This window comes from Heterodontus francisci, chromosome 47 (genome assembly GCF_036365525.1).
Source record: "Heterodontus francisci isolate sHetFra1 chromosome 47, sHetFra1.hap1, whole genome shotgun sequence".
NCBI classification, from domain to species: domain Eukaryota; kingdom Metazoa; phylum Chordata; class Chondrichthyes; order Heterodontiformes; family Heterodontidae; genus Heterodontus; species Heterodontus francisci.
This window is the reverse complement of record NC_090417.1, coordinates 1,514,283-1,526,303: the sequence shown is the minus strand read 5'-3', so window position 1 is coordinate 1,526,303 and position 12,021 is coordinate 1,514,283. Positions and strand designations below refer to the sequence as shown.

Sequence of the window (12,021 nt, the reverse complement as noted above, 5' to 3'; positions counted from 1 at the left end):
AAGCTCTTTGAGGTGCTGGACACCCCGCACTATGCCTGTTTCTCAAGTGAGTGTTATATTATTTCTATAGATATAGCTCTTGGGGCGAAAGGGATCGAAGGATATTGGGGGGGGGGGGAAGTGGGAACAGGTTGGATGATCAGCCATAATCATTCCTTCCTCCCTCATGTGTTTATCTAGCTTCCCCTTAAATGCATCGATGTGATTCGCTCTGTGGTGTCGAGTGTGACATTTTTCATGTCAGAACACAGATCATTCAGGTGTGTGTATTTATTTAAAAGCTGCAGTATTGCTTTAAGGGGCGTATCCCAAACGGCTGTCCATCACCAAAACAGGGTGGGATTCACAGTCCTTTTTGGGACGTGCCCCTTAAAGCAATACCACAACAGCGAGTACCACATTCTCACCAGGAGATGGACAACAAACTCAGAACCGCTCTCTGGGTGAAGAAGTCTCGCCTGAATTCCCCTATTGGATTTCTTTGTAACTAACTTATATTTGCGGCCTCCAGTTTTGGACCTTCCCTCAAGTGGAATCATTTTCTCGAAGGTACTTTTTAAGCTCTCAAGAACTCACTGGAGTTCTAATGCCTGCTTTGTGTCAGGAACACTTGAGATGTCAGCTACCTTGAATAATGCTAATGGCTTTTGGGGGATATGTAATTGCTGCTTGATGCTGTTTGAAAGTGTTTTTAAAGTATGGTGAGAAATAGTCCATTTTAGCGTTTTTCAGACAGGTACTTGAAAGGTACTTGCAATCAGTATGAATCACAGTGCAAACTTGCAAGTGACTCACACCCAAGTTCTGTGTTGTTTGAAAAGTATTTCTGTATGTATTCTAAAGAATAACCTGATGTTGGAGAGAGGGGACCCAGGAATCAGGACATTTACAGTTCAGTTAACGCTTAAATCAAACATTGAATTTTGTTTTTAACATCGACACAGGCATTCTGCATGAATTTTCTTGATATAAATGCACTATTAAGGAAAAAATTGTCGATTTTCACAGTCTCTGTGGCTAGATGTGGCATATCAGAGAGAACTTAGTTTTGCTGAAATAAAATTGAAAAAGAATGTGTATTTTTAAATGGCCTGGTTATTGTCTTTTTTGCACTATGATTTGTCAGCCAGAGTGCTCTGTAATAAGAAGTGGTTCTGTAAGTGCTGGAGGAGCTGTACCAGGAGACTGTTTGAACGTTGTTCAGCTGACGCTTGTTTCAGTGGTGAGGCTCGAACCCGGACCAGTCAGAGAAGCAGCCGTGTGAAGTCCGTCTGAACTTTGAGTGTTCAGTTGCACGGGCGGTTCTTGGTGAACAGTCGACATGCATTTGGGACAAAAAAGACGGGCGCGACAGGTTACAAAACCATTAAATACCCAGCGTTATTTGGAGCAGAGAAGGCTAAAAGGAGATTTGTGATAGGTATTTAAAATCATGATGGGTTTAAATAGAGTAAATAAAGAGAGACGGTTTCCAATGGCTGCAGGGTCGATCACCAGAGAGCACAGATTTAAGGGGTTTGACAAAAGAACCACAGGAGACGAGAGGAACATTTTTTTATGCAACACATAGTTCGGATTTGGAATGCATTGCCTGAAAGGGTGGTGAAAACAGATTTGAATAGTAGCCTTCAAAAGGGAATTGGATAAGTACATGAAGGTGAATAAATTAGAACTATATGGGGAAGGAGTAGGGGAGGGGGGACTAACTGGATTGCTCTTTAAAGGAGCCAACACAGACTTGATGGGCCAAATGGCCTCCTTCAGTGCAATACTGGTCTATAATTCTGTCATGATGGCCATCATAATACGCACCAAGTGAATAAGAGTTGATCGAAACTGCTCCGAGTCAAAGTTTGCATCAAGTGCTTCTAGCTGATGATGGAGTGAAATCCTTAAGGAGCAGCCCAGACACAGTGTGGCACAGACTTCAGCCACCCAGTGTGGCACTGCCCTCAGCCAGACACAGCGTGGCACTGCCCTCAGCCCAGACAGATCATGGCACTGCCCTCAGCCCAGACACACAATGGCACAGACCTCAGCCAGACACACAATGGCACAGACCTTCAGCCACACAGTGTGGCACTGGCCTCAGCCAGATACAGCGTGGCACTGCCCTCATCCAGACAGATCATGGCACTGCCCTCAGCCCAGACACACAATGGCACAGACCTCAGCCAGACACACAATGGCACAGACCTCAGCCACACAGTGTGGCACTGGCCTCAGCCAGATACAGTGTGGCACTGCCCTCAGCCACACAGTGTGGCACAGCCCTCAGTCAGACACAGTGTGGCACTGCCCTCAGTCAGACACTATGGCACAGCCCTCAGCCAGAATCACTGTGGCACTGCCCTCAGTCAGACACAGTGTGGCACTGCCCTCAGTCAGACACTATGGCACAGCCCTCAGCCAGAATCACTGTGACACTGCCCTCAGTCAGACACAGGCTCCATCCCATGTTTGAGATACCTGCAGTCAGTCAGGAGGCTGAGTTGAGAATGGGGTTTGAGATACAGTGTGGACAAATGATCTGAGTTCTCATTGAGTAAACGCCCAAATGGAGGATACAGCAATTCCAGCTGCAATAACCTCTGTTTAACAATTGCATTTCAGCAGCAGGTGGGGGGGGTCACAGGAATTCCTAAAACCTGGGGCGTTACCCCTCGCTGGGGCGTTCCCCCTTGCTGGGGCATTACCGCTCCCTGGAACGTTACCCCTGGCTGGGGCGTTACCCCTCGCTGGAGCATTACCGCTCGCTGGAGCATTACCTCTCCCTGGGGCGTTACCCCTCACTGGGGCATTACCTCTCCCTGGGGCGTTACCCCTCACTGGGGCATTACCCCTCGCTGGGGCATTACCGCTCCCTGGGGCGTTACCCCTCCCTGGGGCATTACCTCTCCCTGGGGCGTTACCCCTCACTGGGGCATTACCCCTCGCTGGGGCATTACCGCTCCCTGGAGCGTTACCCCTCGCTGGGGCATTCCCCCTCCCTGGAGCGTTACCCCTCGCTGGGGCATTCCCCCTCCCTGGAGCGTTACCCCTCCCTGGGGTATTACCACTCCCTGGAGCGTTACCCCTCCCTGGAGCGTTACCCCTCCCTGGTGCGTTACCCCTCTCTGGTGCATTCCCCCTCCCAGGGGCGTTACCCCTCCCAGGAGCGTTACCCCTCGCTGGGGCATTACCCCTCGCTGGGGCATTACCTCTCCCTGGGGCATTACCTCTCCCTGGGGCATTACCGCTCCCCTCCCCTCTCTCTGCAGATGTTCGCTGAATGCTGAATTGTTTCCAGCTCTTTCTGTTTTGATTAGGGTTGTGGGAGAGCTCAGAGGCAGTGGGACACAATCAGCTCCTAAACTGGGAGACCTGGTGCATTGAAATGGGGGTAATTGATCCCACATTGCCTGTGGGATCGGATTGGGTGGGGAATTAAGATGTTGAGCGGGTGGCAGGTCCATGCTGCGTTCCCAAACGACACCTTGCAATCTATGACCCGGCAGGAAAATTCCACAGGCAAATGCTCGGCCACATGAAGGGCAGGAAACTCTTTAAAGGTTCCTTGTAAGTGAGGAATGGTTCTCTTGCCCCCACGAGTATATCTTGGGCCTTCTATTTTTACTAACACATGGGATGTGGGCGTCGCTGGCCAGGCCAGCATTTATTGCCCATCCCTAATTGCCCTTGAGAAGGTGGTGGTGAGCTGCCGCCTTGAACCGCTGCAGTCCGTGTGGGGTAGGTACACCCACAGTGCTGTTAGGAAGGGAGTTCCAGGATTTTCACCTAGCGACAGTGAAGGAACGGCGATATAGTTCCAAGTCAGGATGGTGTGTGACTTGGATGGGAACTTGCAGGTGGTGGTGTTCCCATGCATCTGCTGCCCTTGTCCTTCCAGGTGGTAGAGTTCGTGGGTTTGGAAGGTGTTGTCGAAGGAGCCTTGGTGCATTGCTGCAGTGCATCTTGTAGATGGTACACACTGCTGCCACTGTGCGTTGCTGGTGGAGGGAGTGAATGTTTGTAGATGGGGTGCCAATCGAGCGGGCTGCTTTGTCCTGGATGGTGTCGAGCTTCTTGAGTGTTGTTGGAGCTGCACCCATCCAGGCAAGTGGTGAGTATTCCATCACACTCCTGACTTGTGCCTTGTAGATGGTGGACAGGCTTTGGGGAGTCAGGAGGTGAGTTACTCGCCACAGGATTTCTAGCCTCTGACCTGCTCTTGTAGCCAAGGTATTTATATGGCTACTCCAGTTCAGTTTCTGGTCAATGGTAGCCCCTAGGATGTTGATAGTGGGGGATTCAGCGATGGTAATGCCATTGAATGTCAAGGGGAGATGGTTAGATTCTCTCTTGTTGGATATGGTCATTGCCTGGCACTTAAGTGGCAAGTAACATTTGTGCCACACATCAGCCCAAGCGGGCATGACCTGCTTCAGATCTTAGCCCCAGCAAGTTGCACGTTGCAAGCAAAGATTTGTAAAACTCTCCCTCACAGCCCTGCATCCCTGACCTGCACTTACTGCCACACCCAGACTCAGCGTCACGCTGAGACTCCGTGCTAAACCCAGACTCACTGCCGCACCCGGACTCGGTGCCGCACCCAGACTCGGTGCCGCACCCGGACCCGGTGCCACATTGCAGCATCAGGTTTGTTTTTTCAGGTCCAATCTCTGTGGGGAATTTTTATTTTGGGACAACCTGCCCAAAGATTAACTTGTCTGATTCCCAACGGATGAAAATGCCATATCCAAGACCTTCAATGGATCCTCCCTGGTCAATTCTTTTAATGAGAGATTTTAAAATTGTCATGTTTTTATTCAAATCCCTGCAGGGACTTTCACCTCCCATGTGCTGTAACCTCCTCCAGCCCTGCATTCCTTTTAGATCGCTGTAATCCTCCAATTCTGACGTCTTGCTCATCCCACACTTACTTTGCTCCACTATTTGTCACCTTGCCTTCAGCTGCTGAGGCCCGAAACTCTGGAAGGATCTTCCCAAACCCCTCTCTTCCTTTAAGATGATCCTAAAAACCTACCTCTTTGACCAAGCTTTTGGTCATACTCTTGCCTCTGAGTCAGAAGGTTGTGGAACTTGAGTCCAAAAATGAAGGAATGTTGCACTGTTCGAGGTGCCGTCTTTCCGATGAGATGTTAACCACAGCCCTAGCTGTCCTCTCGGGTAGATATAAAATATCCCGTCACTTTATTTTGAAGAATATCCTGGCCAATATTTATCCCTCAGCTAACACCACAAAAACCAGATTATCTGGTCATCTGTTGTTTGTGGGAGCTTGCTGTGCGCAAATTGGCTGCTGCGTTTCTTGCATTACAACAGCAACTCCACTTTGAAAGTACTTCATTGGCTGTAAAATGCAAATCTTTCTTCCCTTTTCCTTTTTGTTTTGTCCGATGAACCAGTTAATGTGAAGGCGCAGCCTCTGCATTCCAGCACTCAAAGGGTGTGCGATTTGGTCCTCTGGGACTGGTTTGTGCCTGTGCTCAGGTTTCAGGCAAAACCAGTTTGGAAACGGCACGGTGACTCAGCTGGTATTGAGAAATCGAAGGAGGAACTGATACTGACAAGGCCATTAATATTATAGTTACCACTGCCTCCCTCACAGCCTTTGGAAATGGAGCATGTTTCAGGGAAATGGGGCTTCTGCTAAAATTGCAGGTGAGCTATGAATTCAGTTTCCATGGTCAGCTGTTGATGACCCTGTACCTTGTCATCTTTTACCGCATCCAAAACCAAACAGGGAATTGGATTGGAGCAGGGCAAGGCTTGAGTTTTGTAAATGTGCAAATTGGGGTCCAATGAGATGACTGGGCTTGAACTGCAATTTTGACTCTGGCCCCTGACCAGTTAAGGTGCTGCAGCTTCCAACCTGACCACAGCCCATCAGCTCTCATACTTGACTGTATAACCTCCAGACTCGATTACCCTCACGCACTCCTTTGTCAGCTTCTCATCCTCTGCTGCTCATTAACTCAGGCTTGTCCAATATTCTGCTCCTCATAGAGAGCTCATTGTCCCCATGCTTACTGAAATAGATTGGAGCCCGATCCATCTCCGCAACTCTTTAATATAAGTTCCTGCACGAACTCACCCTTTGCAATAGCCACAACCTCCTCCCATCCTATATGTCCTCTGAAGGAAGAATGTGCAGGGTTACGGGGAGAAGGCACCAAGTGGGTTGCTCACTCAGAGAGCTGGTGCAGACACGATTCTGTCATAGAAAGAGAAAATACTGGAAACATTCAGCAGGTCAGGCAGCATCTGTGGAGAGAGAAACACAGTTAACGTTTCAGGTCCGTGACCTTTCATCAGAACTGGGACAAAAGGTGTAACAGGTTTTAAGCAGATACAGAGGCAGGGAATGGGGGGGAGGAAAGAAGGTCTGCGATAGGATGGAAGGCAGGAGAGATTAAATGACAAAAGGGATGATGGTGGAAGGCAAAAGGAGATGGTAATGGGGGACAAGTAAAGAAACAAAGGATGGGTCTAGAGGAGGTGGAAATGACCACTGCAGAATAACTTCCAGCAACTGCTGTCTGAAAAATATTGGACTGTTTTGCTTCAGTCAGATTCTGGGACTGTCCAGCACCAAAAACTGGAGCTTCCACTGGGCTAAGAGGGCCGCGTTTAGCAGAGTAAACTCCAGGAGTCAGTATACAGACGGTGGTCTACCTGAATCAGAACCTGACAAACAAGTGCCAATGTGGAAACTGATCCTCTTCCTGTCCCTCTCTCCAAGGGTTAAGATGATAAAGTTCAAACATAACTCCTGATGCTCAGAACTTAGCAACTCTCAATTCGAGCTTCTCGGTAAACACACGGCAAAGTGAGTCAGCAAAACATAATCGAGAGTGTCAGGGCACAAAGCTGAGTTATTGTCCTCCTCTCACGCAGGCATGCGAGGGATTTAAGTTTGAGGTCCAGAAGGAGCTTTAAAGGCAGATTATCATTCCAGCAGAGAGGCTGGGGAGTGTTCATGTTGTTTCCACATTATTGAAGATGGCGAGAGGGATTAAAGAGACAGTGCGGAAATAACATTTGCTTTGTCTGATTGTCACAGCCCTGGCTCTTGGATGTTGAAAATGCCAGTGAGAATTCAAATTATTGTCATTTTTTCCCCCCAAGCGTCTTAAGGTTTTGAGGCAAGAATCTTCACTCTGTAATTACAACTGAAAGTTACTGCTTTCAATTTCGACAATTTCTGTAACAATCGTGATGAATTTAGACAACTGTATCCAAGAATCAAGCTATCTTGCTCACACTTTTTCTTCTTATGACCCTTGAGCTCTGTCACCATCTGAGAAAAATCATTTCCTTCTTTCGAAACTCACATTCGGATTTTTTAATGTGTATTCATTCTCAGGATGTGGGCATCACTGGCTAGGCCAGCATTTATTGCCTGTGCCTAATTGCCCTTGGCAAGGTGGTGGTTCACGAGCTTTTGAAGCTCCCTGAACTTGTAATGATAACAAGAGAAAATGAGATCAATATTCACTGGACTGGATGACCGGACATTCAATCAGAATGATTGATTTAAGAGCTCCTGGAAGAGCTGAGCTCTTGCAGAAGTCATGAGCTACTTTTGAAGTGTAGTTGCTGTTGTGATGTCGGAAACGCAACAGCCAGTGTGTGCACAGCAAGATCCCACAAACAACAATGAGATCATGATTTTTGTGACGTCGATTGAGAGATCGCCATTGGCCAAGACACCGGGGATAACGCCACTGCTCTGTTTTGAGATAGTGCCATTGGATCTTTTCCGACCACCTGAGAGGGCCTCGGTGAAACATTTTATGTGAAAGACTGCACCTCCAACAGTGCAGCACTCCCTCAGTACTGCACTGGAGTGTCAGCCTTGATTTTTCTTCTCAAGTTCTGGAGTGGGACTTGAACCCACAAATTTCTGACTAAGAGACAAGATTGCTACCCACAGCTGACACTTGGCTTAGTAATGGCACTCTACGATGGACCAAATGGCCTCCTTCTGTGCCATAAATGTTTCTATGACTCTGAGTCAGAGAGTTCACAGCCCCGTTCCAACTCTTTGCGATGTCCTGAGGATATGAGAGGTGCTTTATAAATGCAAGTCTTTCTTTTCCAAAAACAGAGAGTGCTGGAAATACTCAGCAGGTCTGGCAGCATCTGTGGAGAGAGAAACAGAGTTCACGTTTCAGGTCTGTGACCTTTCATCAGTATTTTATTTATATTTTAGTTTTTCTTTAATGTTTATCAGAAGACGCTTCTACTTTCTACATCCTTTCCAAGACCCGATCCGGGCATTTCTTTTGCAATCATTTTCTTTTGAAGCCACACTTTCATTTGAGAATTGATTCCATTCCCTTTTTAATGCTGGAATGCAATAGAGTGGGCATGGTTCTTAATGAATACTTTGCATTTGTCTTCACATAAGAGAGGGTTGAAGCAGATATTGTAGTTAAGGAGGAGGAGTGTGAAATATTGGATGGGACGTGCATAGTAAGGGGGGAAATATTAAAGGGTTTAGCATCCTTGCAAGTAAATACATCACCAGATGAAAAGCATCCCAAGTTCTAAGGGAAGCAAGAGAAGAAATGGCGGAAGATCTGACCAACATTTTCCAATCCTCTCTGGCTACAGGAACGGTGCCAGAGAACTGGAGGACTGCTAACGTTGTACCATTGTTTAAAAAGGGAGAAAGGGATAGACCGAGTAATTACAGGCCAGTCAGCCTAATCTCCGTGATGGGAAAATTATCAGAAGAAAATGCTGACCATATAAATCATCATCTCGAAAGGCTCGGGGGTTAATCGAGGGCAGTCAGCAGATTTGTTCAGGATAATGGTGTGTGGCTAACGGGATTTAATTTTTTGAGGAAGTTACAAGGAGGTTTGATGAGTCTACATGGATTTTAGCCAGGCTTTTGGCAAGGTCCCACATGGCAGACTGGTAAGAAAATGAAAAGCCCATGGGATCCAAGGAAAAGTGACAAGTTGGATTGAAAATTGGCTCAGTGGCAGGAAGCAAAGGGTTCTGGTTGACGGGTCTTTTTGTGAATGGAAGGGAGACTCAGTACTGAGTGCTTGGCTATTTGTGGCATATATCATTGATTGCAAATTGCATGTAGGGGACACAATAAAAAAGTTTGCAGATGATACAAAAGTTGGTCCTGTGGTTGATACTTTTATTTATTCTTTCGTGAGATGTGGGTGTCGCTGGTTGGACCAGCATTTATTGCCCATCCTTAATTACCCTTCAGAAGGTGGCAGTGAGCTGCCTTCTTGAACCGCTGCAGTCAATGTGGTGTATCTACACCCACAGTGCTGTTAGTGAGAGAGTTCCAGGATTTTGACCCAGTGATGAAGGAACAGCGATATAGTTCCAAGTCCAGATGGTGTGTGGCTTGGAGCGGAACTTGCTGGTTGGATGGTGGTGTTTCCATGCGTCTGCTGCCCTTGTCCTTCTAGGTGCTAGAAGTCACATGTTTGGAAGGTGCTGTCGAAGGAGTCTTGGTGAGTTGCTGCAGTGCATATTGTGGATGGTACACACCGATGCCACTGTGCATCAGTGGTAGAGGGAGTGAATGTTGAAGGTGGTGGATGGGGTGCCAATCAAGCGGGCTGCTTTGTCCTGGATGGTGTCGAGCTTCTTGAGTGTTGTTGGAGCTGCACCCATCCAGGCAAGTGGAGAGTATTCCATCACACCCCTGACTTGTGCCTTGTAGATGGTGGACAGGCTTTGGGGGGTCAGGAGGTGAGTTACTCACTGCAGAATTCCCAGCCTCTGACCTGCTCTTGTAGCCACATACTTATGTGGCTGATTCAGTTCAATTTTTGGTCATTGGTAACCCCCAGAGTATTGATGGTGGGGGATTCAGCGATGGTAATGCCATTGATTATCAAGGGAAGCTGGTTGGATTCTCTTTTATTGGAGATGGTCAATGCCTGGCACTTGTACGGCGTGAATGTAACTTGCCACTTATCAGCTCAAGCCTGAATGTTGTCCATGTCTTTCTGCATATGGACACAGACCACTTCAGTATCTGAGCCATCGCGAATGGAGCGGAATATTGTGCAATCATCAGCAAACATCCCGAATTCTGACCTTAAGGTGGAGGGAAGGTCATTGATGAAGCAGCTGAAGATGTTTGGACCTAGGACACTATGCTGAGGAACTCCTGCAGTGATGTCCTGGGACTGAGATGATTGACCTCCAACAACCACAACCATCTTCCTTTGTACTAGGTACAACCAGTGAAGCGTTTTCCCCCGAATTCCCAATGACTCCAGGTTTGCGAGGGCTCCTTGATGCCACACTCTGTCAAATGCTGCCTTAATGTCAGGGGCAGTCACTCTCACCTCGCCTCTTCAGTTCAGCTCTTTTGTCCATGTTTGGATCAAGGCTGTAATGAGGTCAGGAGCTGAGTGGCTGCGTGAGGAAGAAAGCTGTACACTACAGGTGGTGGACTAGTCAGGTGGGCAAAAAAATGGCAAATGGAATTACATCCAGAGAAGTGTGAGGTAATGCATTTGGGAGGAAAAACAAGGCAAGGGAATAGACAATAAATAGTAGGATTAGAAGAAGTGTAGAGGAACAGAGGGACCTTGGCGTGCATGTCCACAGTCCCTGAAGGTAGCAGGACAGGTAGATAAGGTGGTCAAGATGGCATATGCAATACTTTCCCTTATTGGCCGAGGCATAGAATATAAGAGCAGGGAGGTTATGCTAGAACTGTACAAAAAGACTACAAAGAACAGTACAGCACAGGAACAGGCCATTCGGCCCTCCAAGCCTGCGCCGATCTTGATGCCTGCCTAAACTAAAACCTTCTGCACTTCCGGGGTCCGTATCCCTCTATTCCCATCCTATTCATGTATTTGTCAAGATGCCTCTTAAACGTCATTATCGTACCTGCTTCCACCACCACCTCCCCCGGCAGCAAGTTCCAGGCACTCGCCACCCTCCGTGTAAAGAACTTGCCTCGCACATCCCCTCTACACTTTGCCCCTCTCACCTTAAACCTGGCTGGACCATATGCTGGGGGTGGGGGAGATGGTGGTGCAGTGGTATTGTCACTGGACTAGGAATCCAGATGCTTAGGCCTAATGCCTTGGGGACGTGGGTTCAAATCCCACCATGGCAACTGGTGGAATTTATTTAAATTAATTAAAAAATCTGGAATTGAAAGCTAGTCTCCGTAATAGTTTCATTCTACCATCATTGATGTTGCTAAAAACCCATCCGGTTCACTAATGTCCTTTTAGGGAAGGCAATCTGCCCGTCCTTACCTGGTCTGGCCTACACGTGACTCCAGACCCACAGCCAGAAATGGCCGAGCAAGCCAGTCAGTTCAAGGGCAATTGGGAATGGGCAACAAACTCTGGTTTTGCCCACATCCCATGAAAGAATTGCTGAAAAGCATTTGTAGCAGGGTCAGAAGTCGGTGTACTGGGACGAGAATTCAGACGTGGCAATGAGCTTGGCCTCCGAGAGTACACCACCTAATAAATAACATCAAACATTTGCATTGCGGTGAAGTTGTGTCAAGCTGTTGCTGGAAATAGTTAGCTTGCTGTGCTGTAAAATAAAGCTTCCTGACAAACTCCCAATGTGTTTGGAAAAAAAAAACCCAACCCTCTGAATTGGATCATTGTACTTACCCATGACATCACCCTTGTTGCTATCCAACAGGGCCCAAAGTGGCCCCGCCCCTTACCCAGATTTTTGCGGGCGGGCGGGGCTAGCGTCATTTGACTGGCATGGCGACGCGCCAATCGGAGCGCGGGAAGGCGCTGACTGGCAGGCCAGCGGGCCAGTAGGGTCGGAGGGGAGGCGGTCGCTCGTGCCTGCCCTTTATGTGAAGTCAGGTGGAATCAATGTAGCGAGGTGGGAAAGTCGCAACAGCGGGGCGGCTCCGGCGGCGAGGCCGGCAGCGGGGAGCAGGCGGTCAGTGAGTTTGGGCGCCCTTCTCGCCGAAAACGGAATTTTGAAAGGGGTGAGGGTGAGCAGGTCGGCGGGCGGGCGGGTTGGTTGCTATAA

The 12,021-nt window shown here is 48.2% G+C and overlaps 1 protein-coding gene across 5 annotated transcripts in view; it reads left to right on the top strand.

Moving 5' to 3' along the window:
- Window positions 1-386: 386 nt before the first annotated feature.
- Window positions 387-12,021, top strand: part of LOC137357150 (rab11 family-interacting protein 1-like) — a 51,630-nt gene continuing 39,995 nt past the window's right edge. For 2 of the 5 annotated variants that reach the window (XM_068023245.1, XM_068023249.1), the window contains exon 1: window positions 11,836-11,977. The gene's annotated coding sequence lies outside the window, so the exon portion shown is untranslated. Of the gene's footprint in view, window positions 550-11,835; window positions 11,984-12,021 lie in introns of those variants that run through there. The other 3 variants (XM_068023248.1, XM_068023246.1, XM_068023247.1) reach the window with 3 other exon arrangements.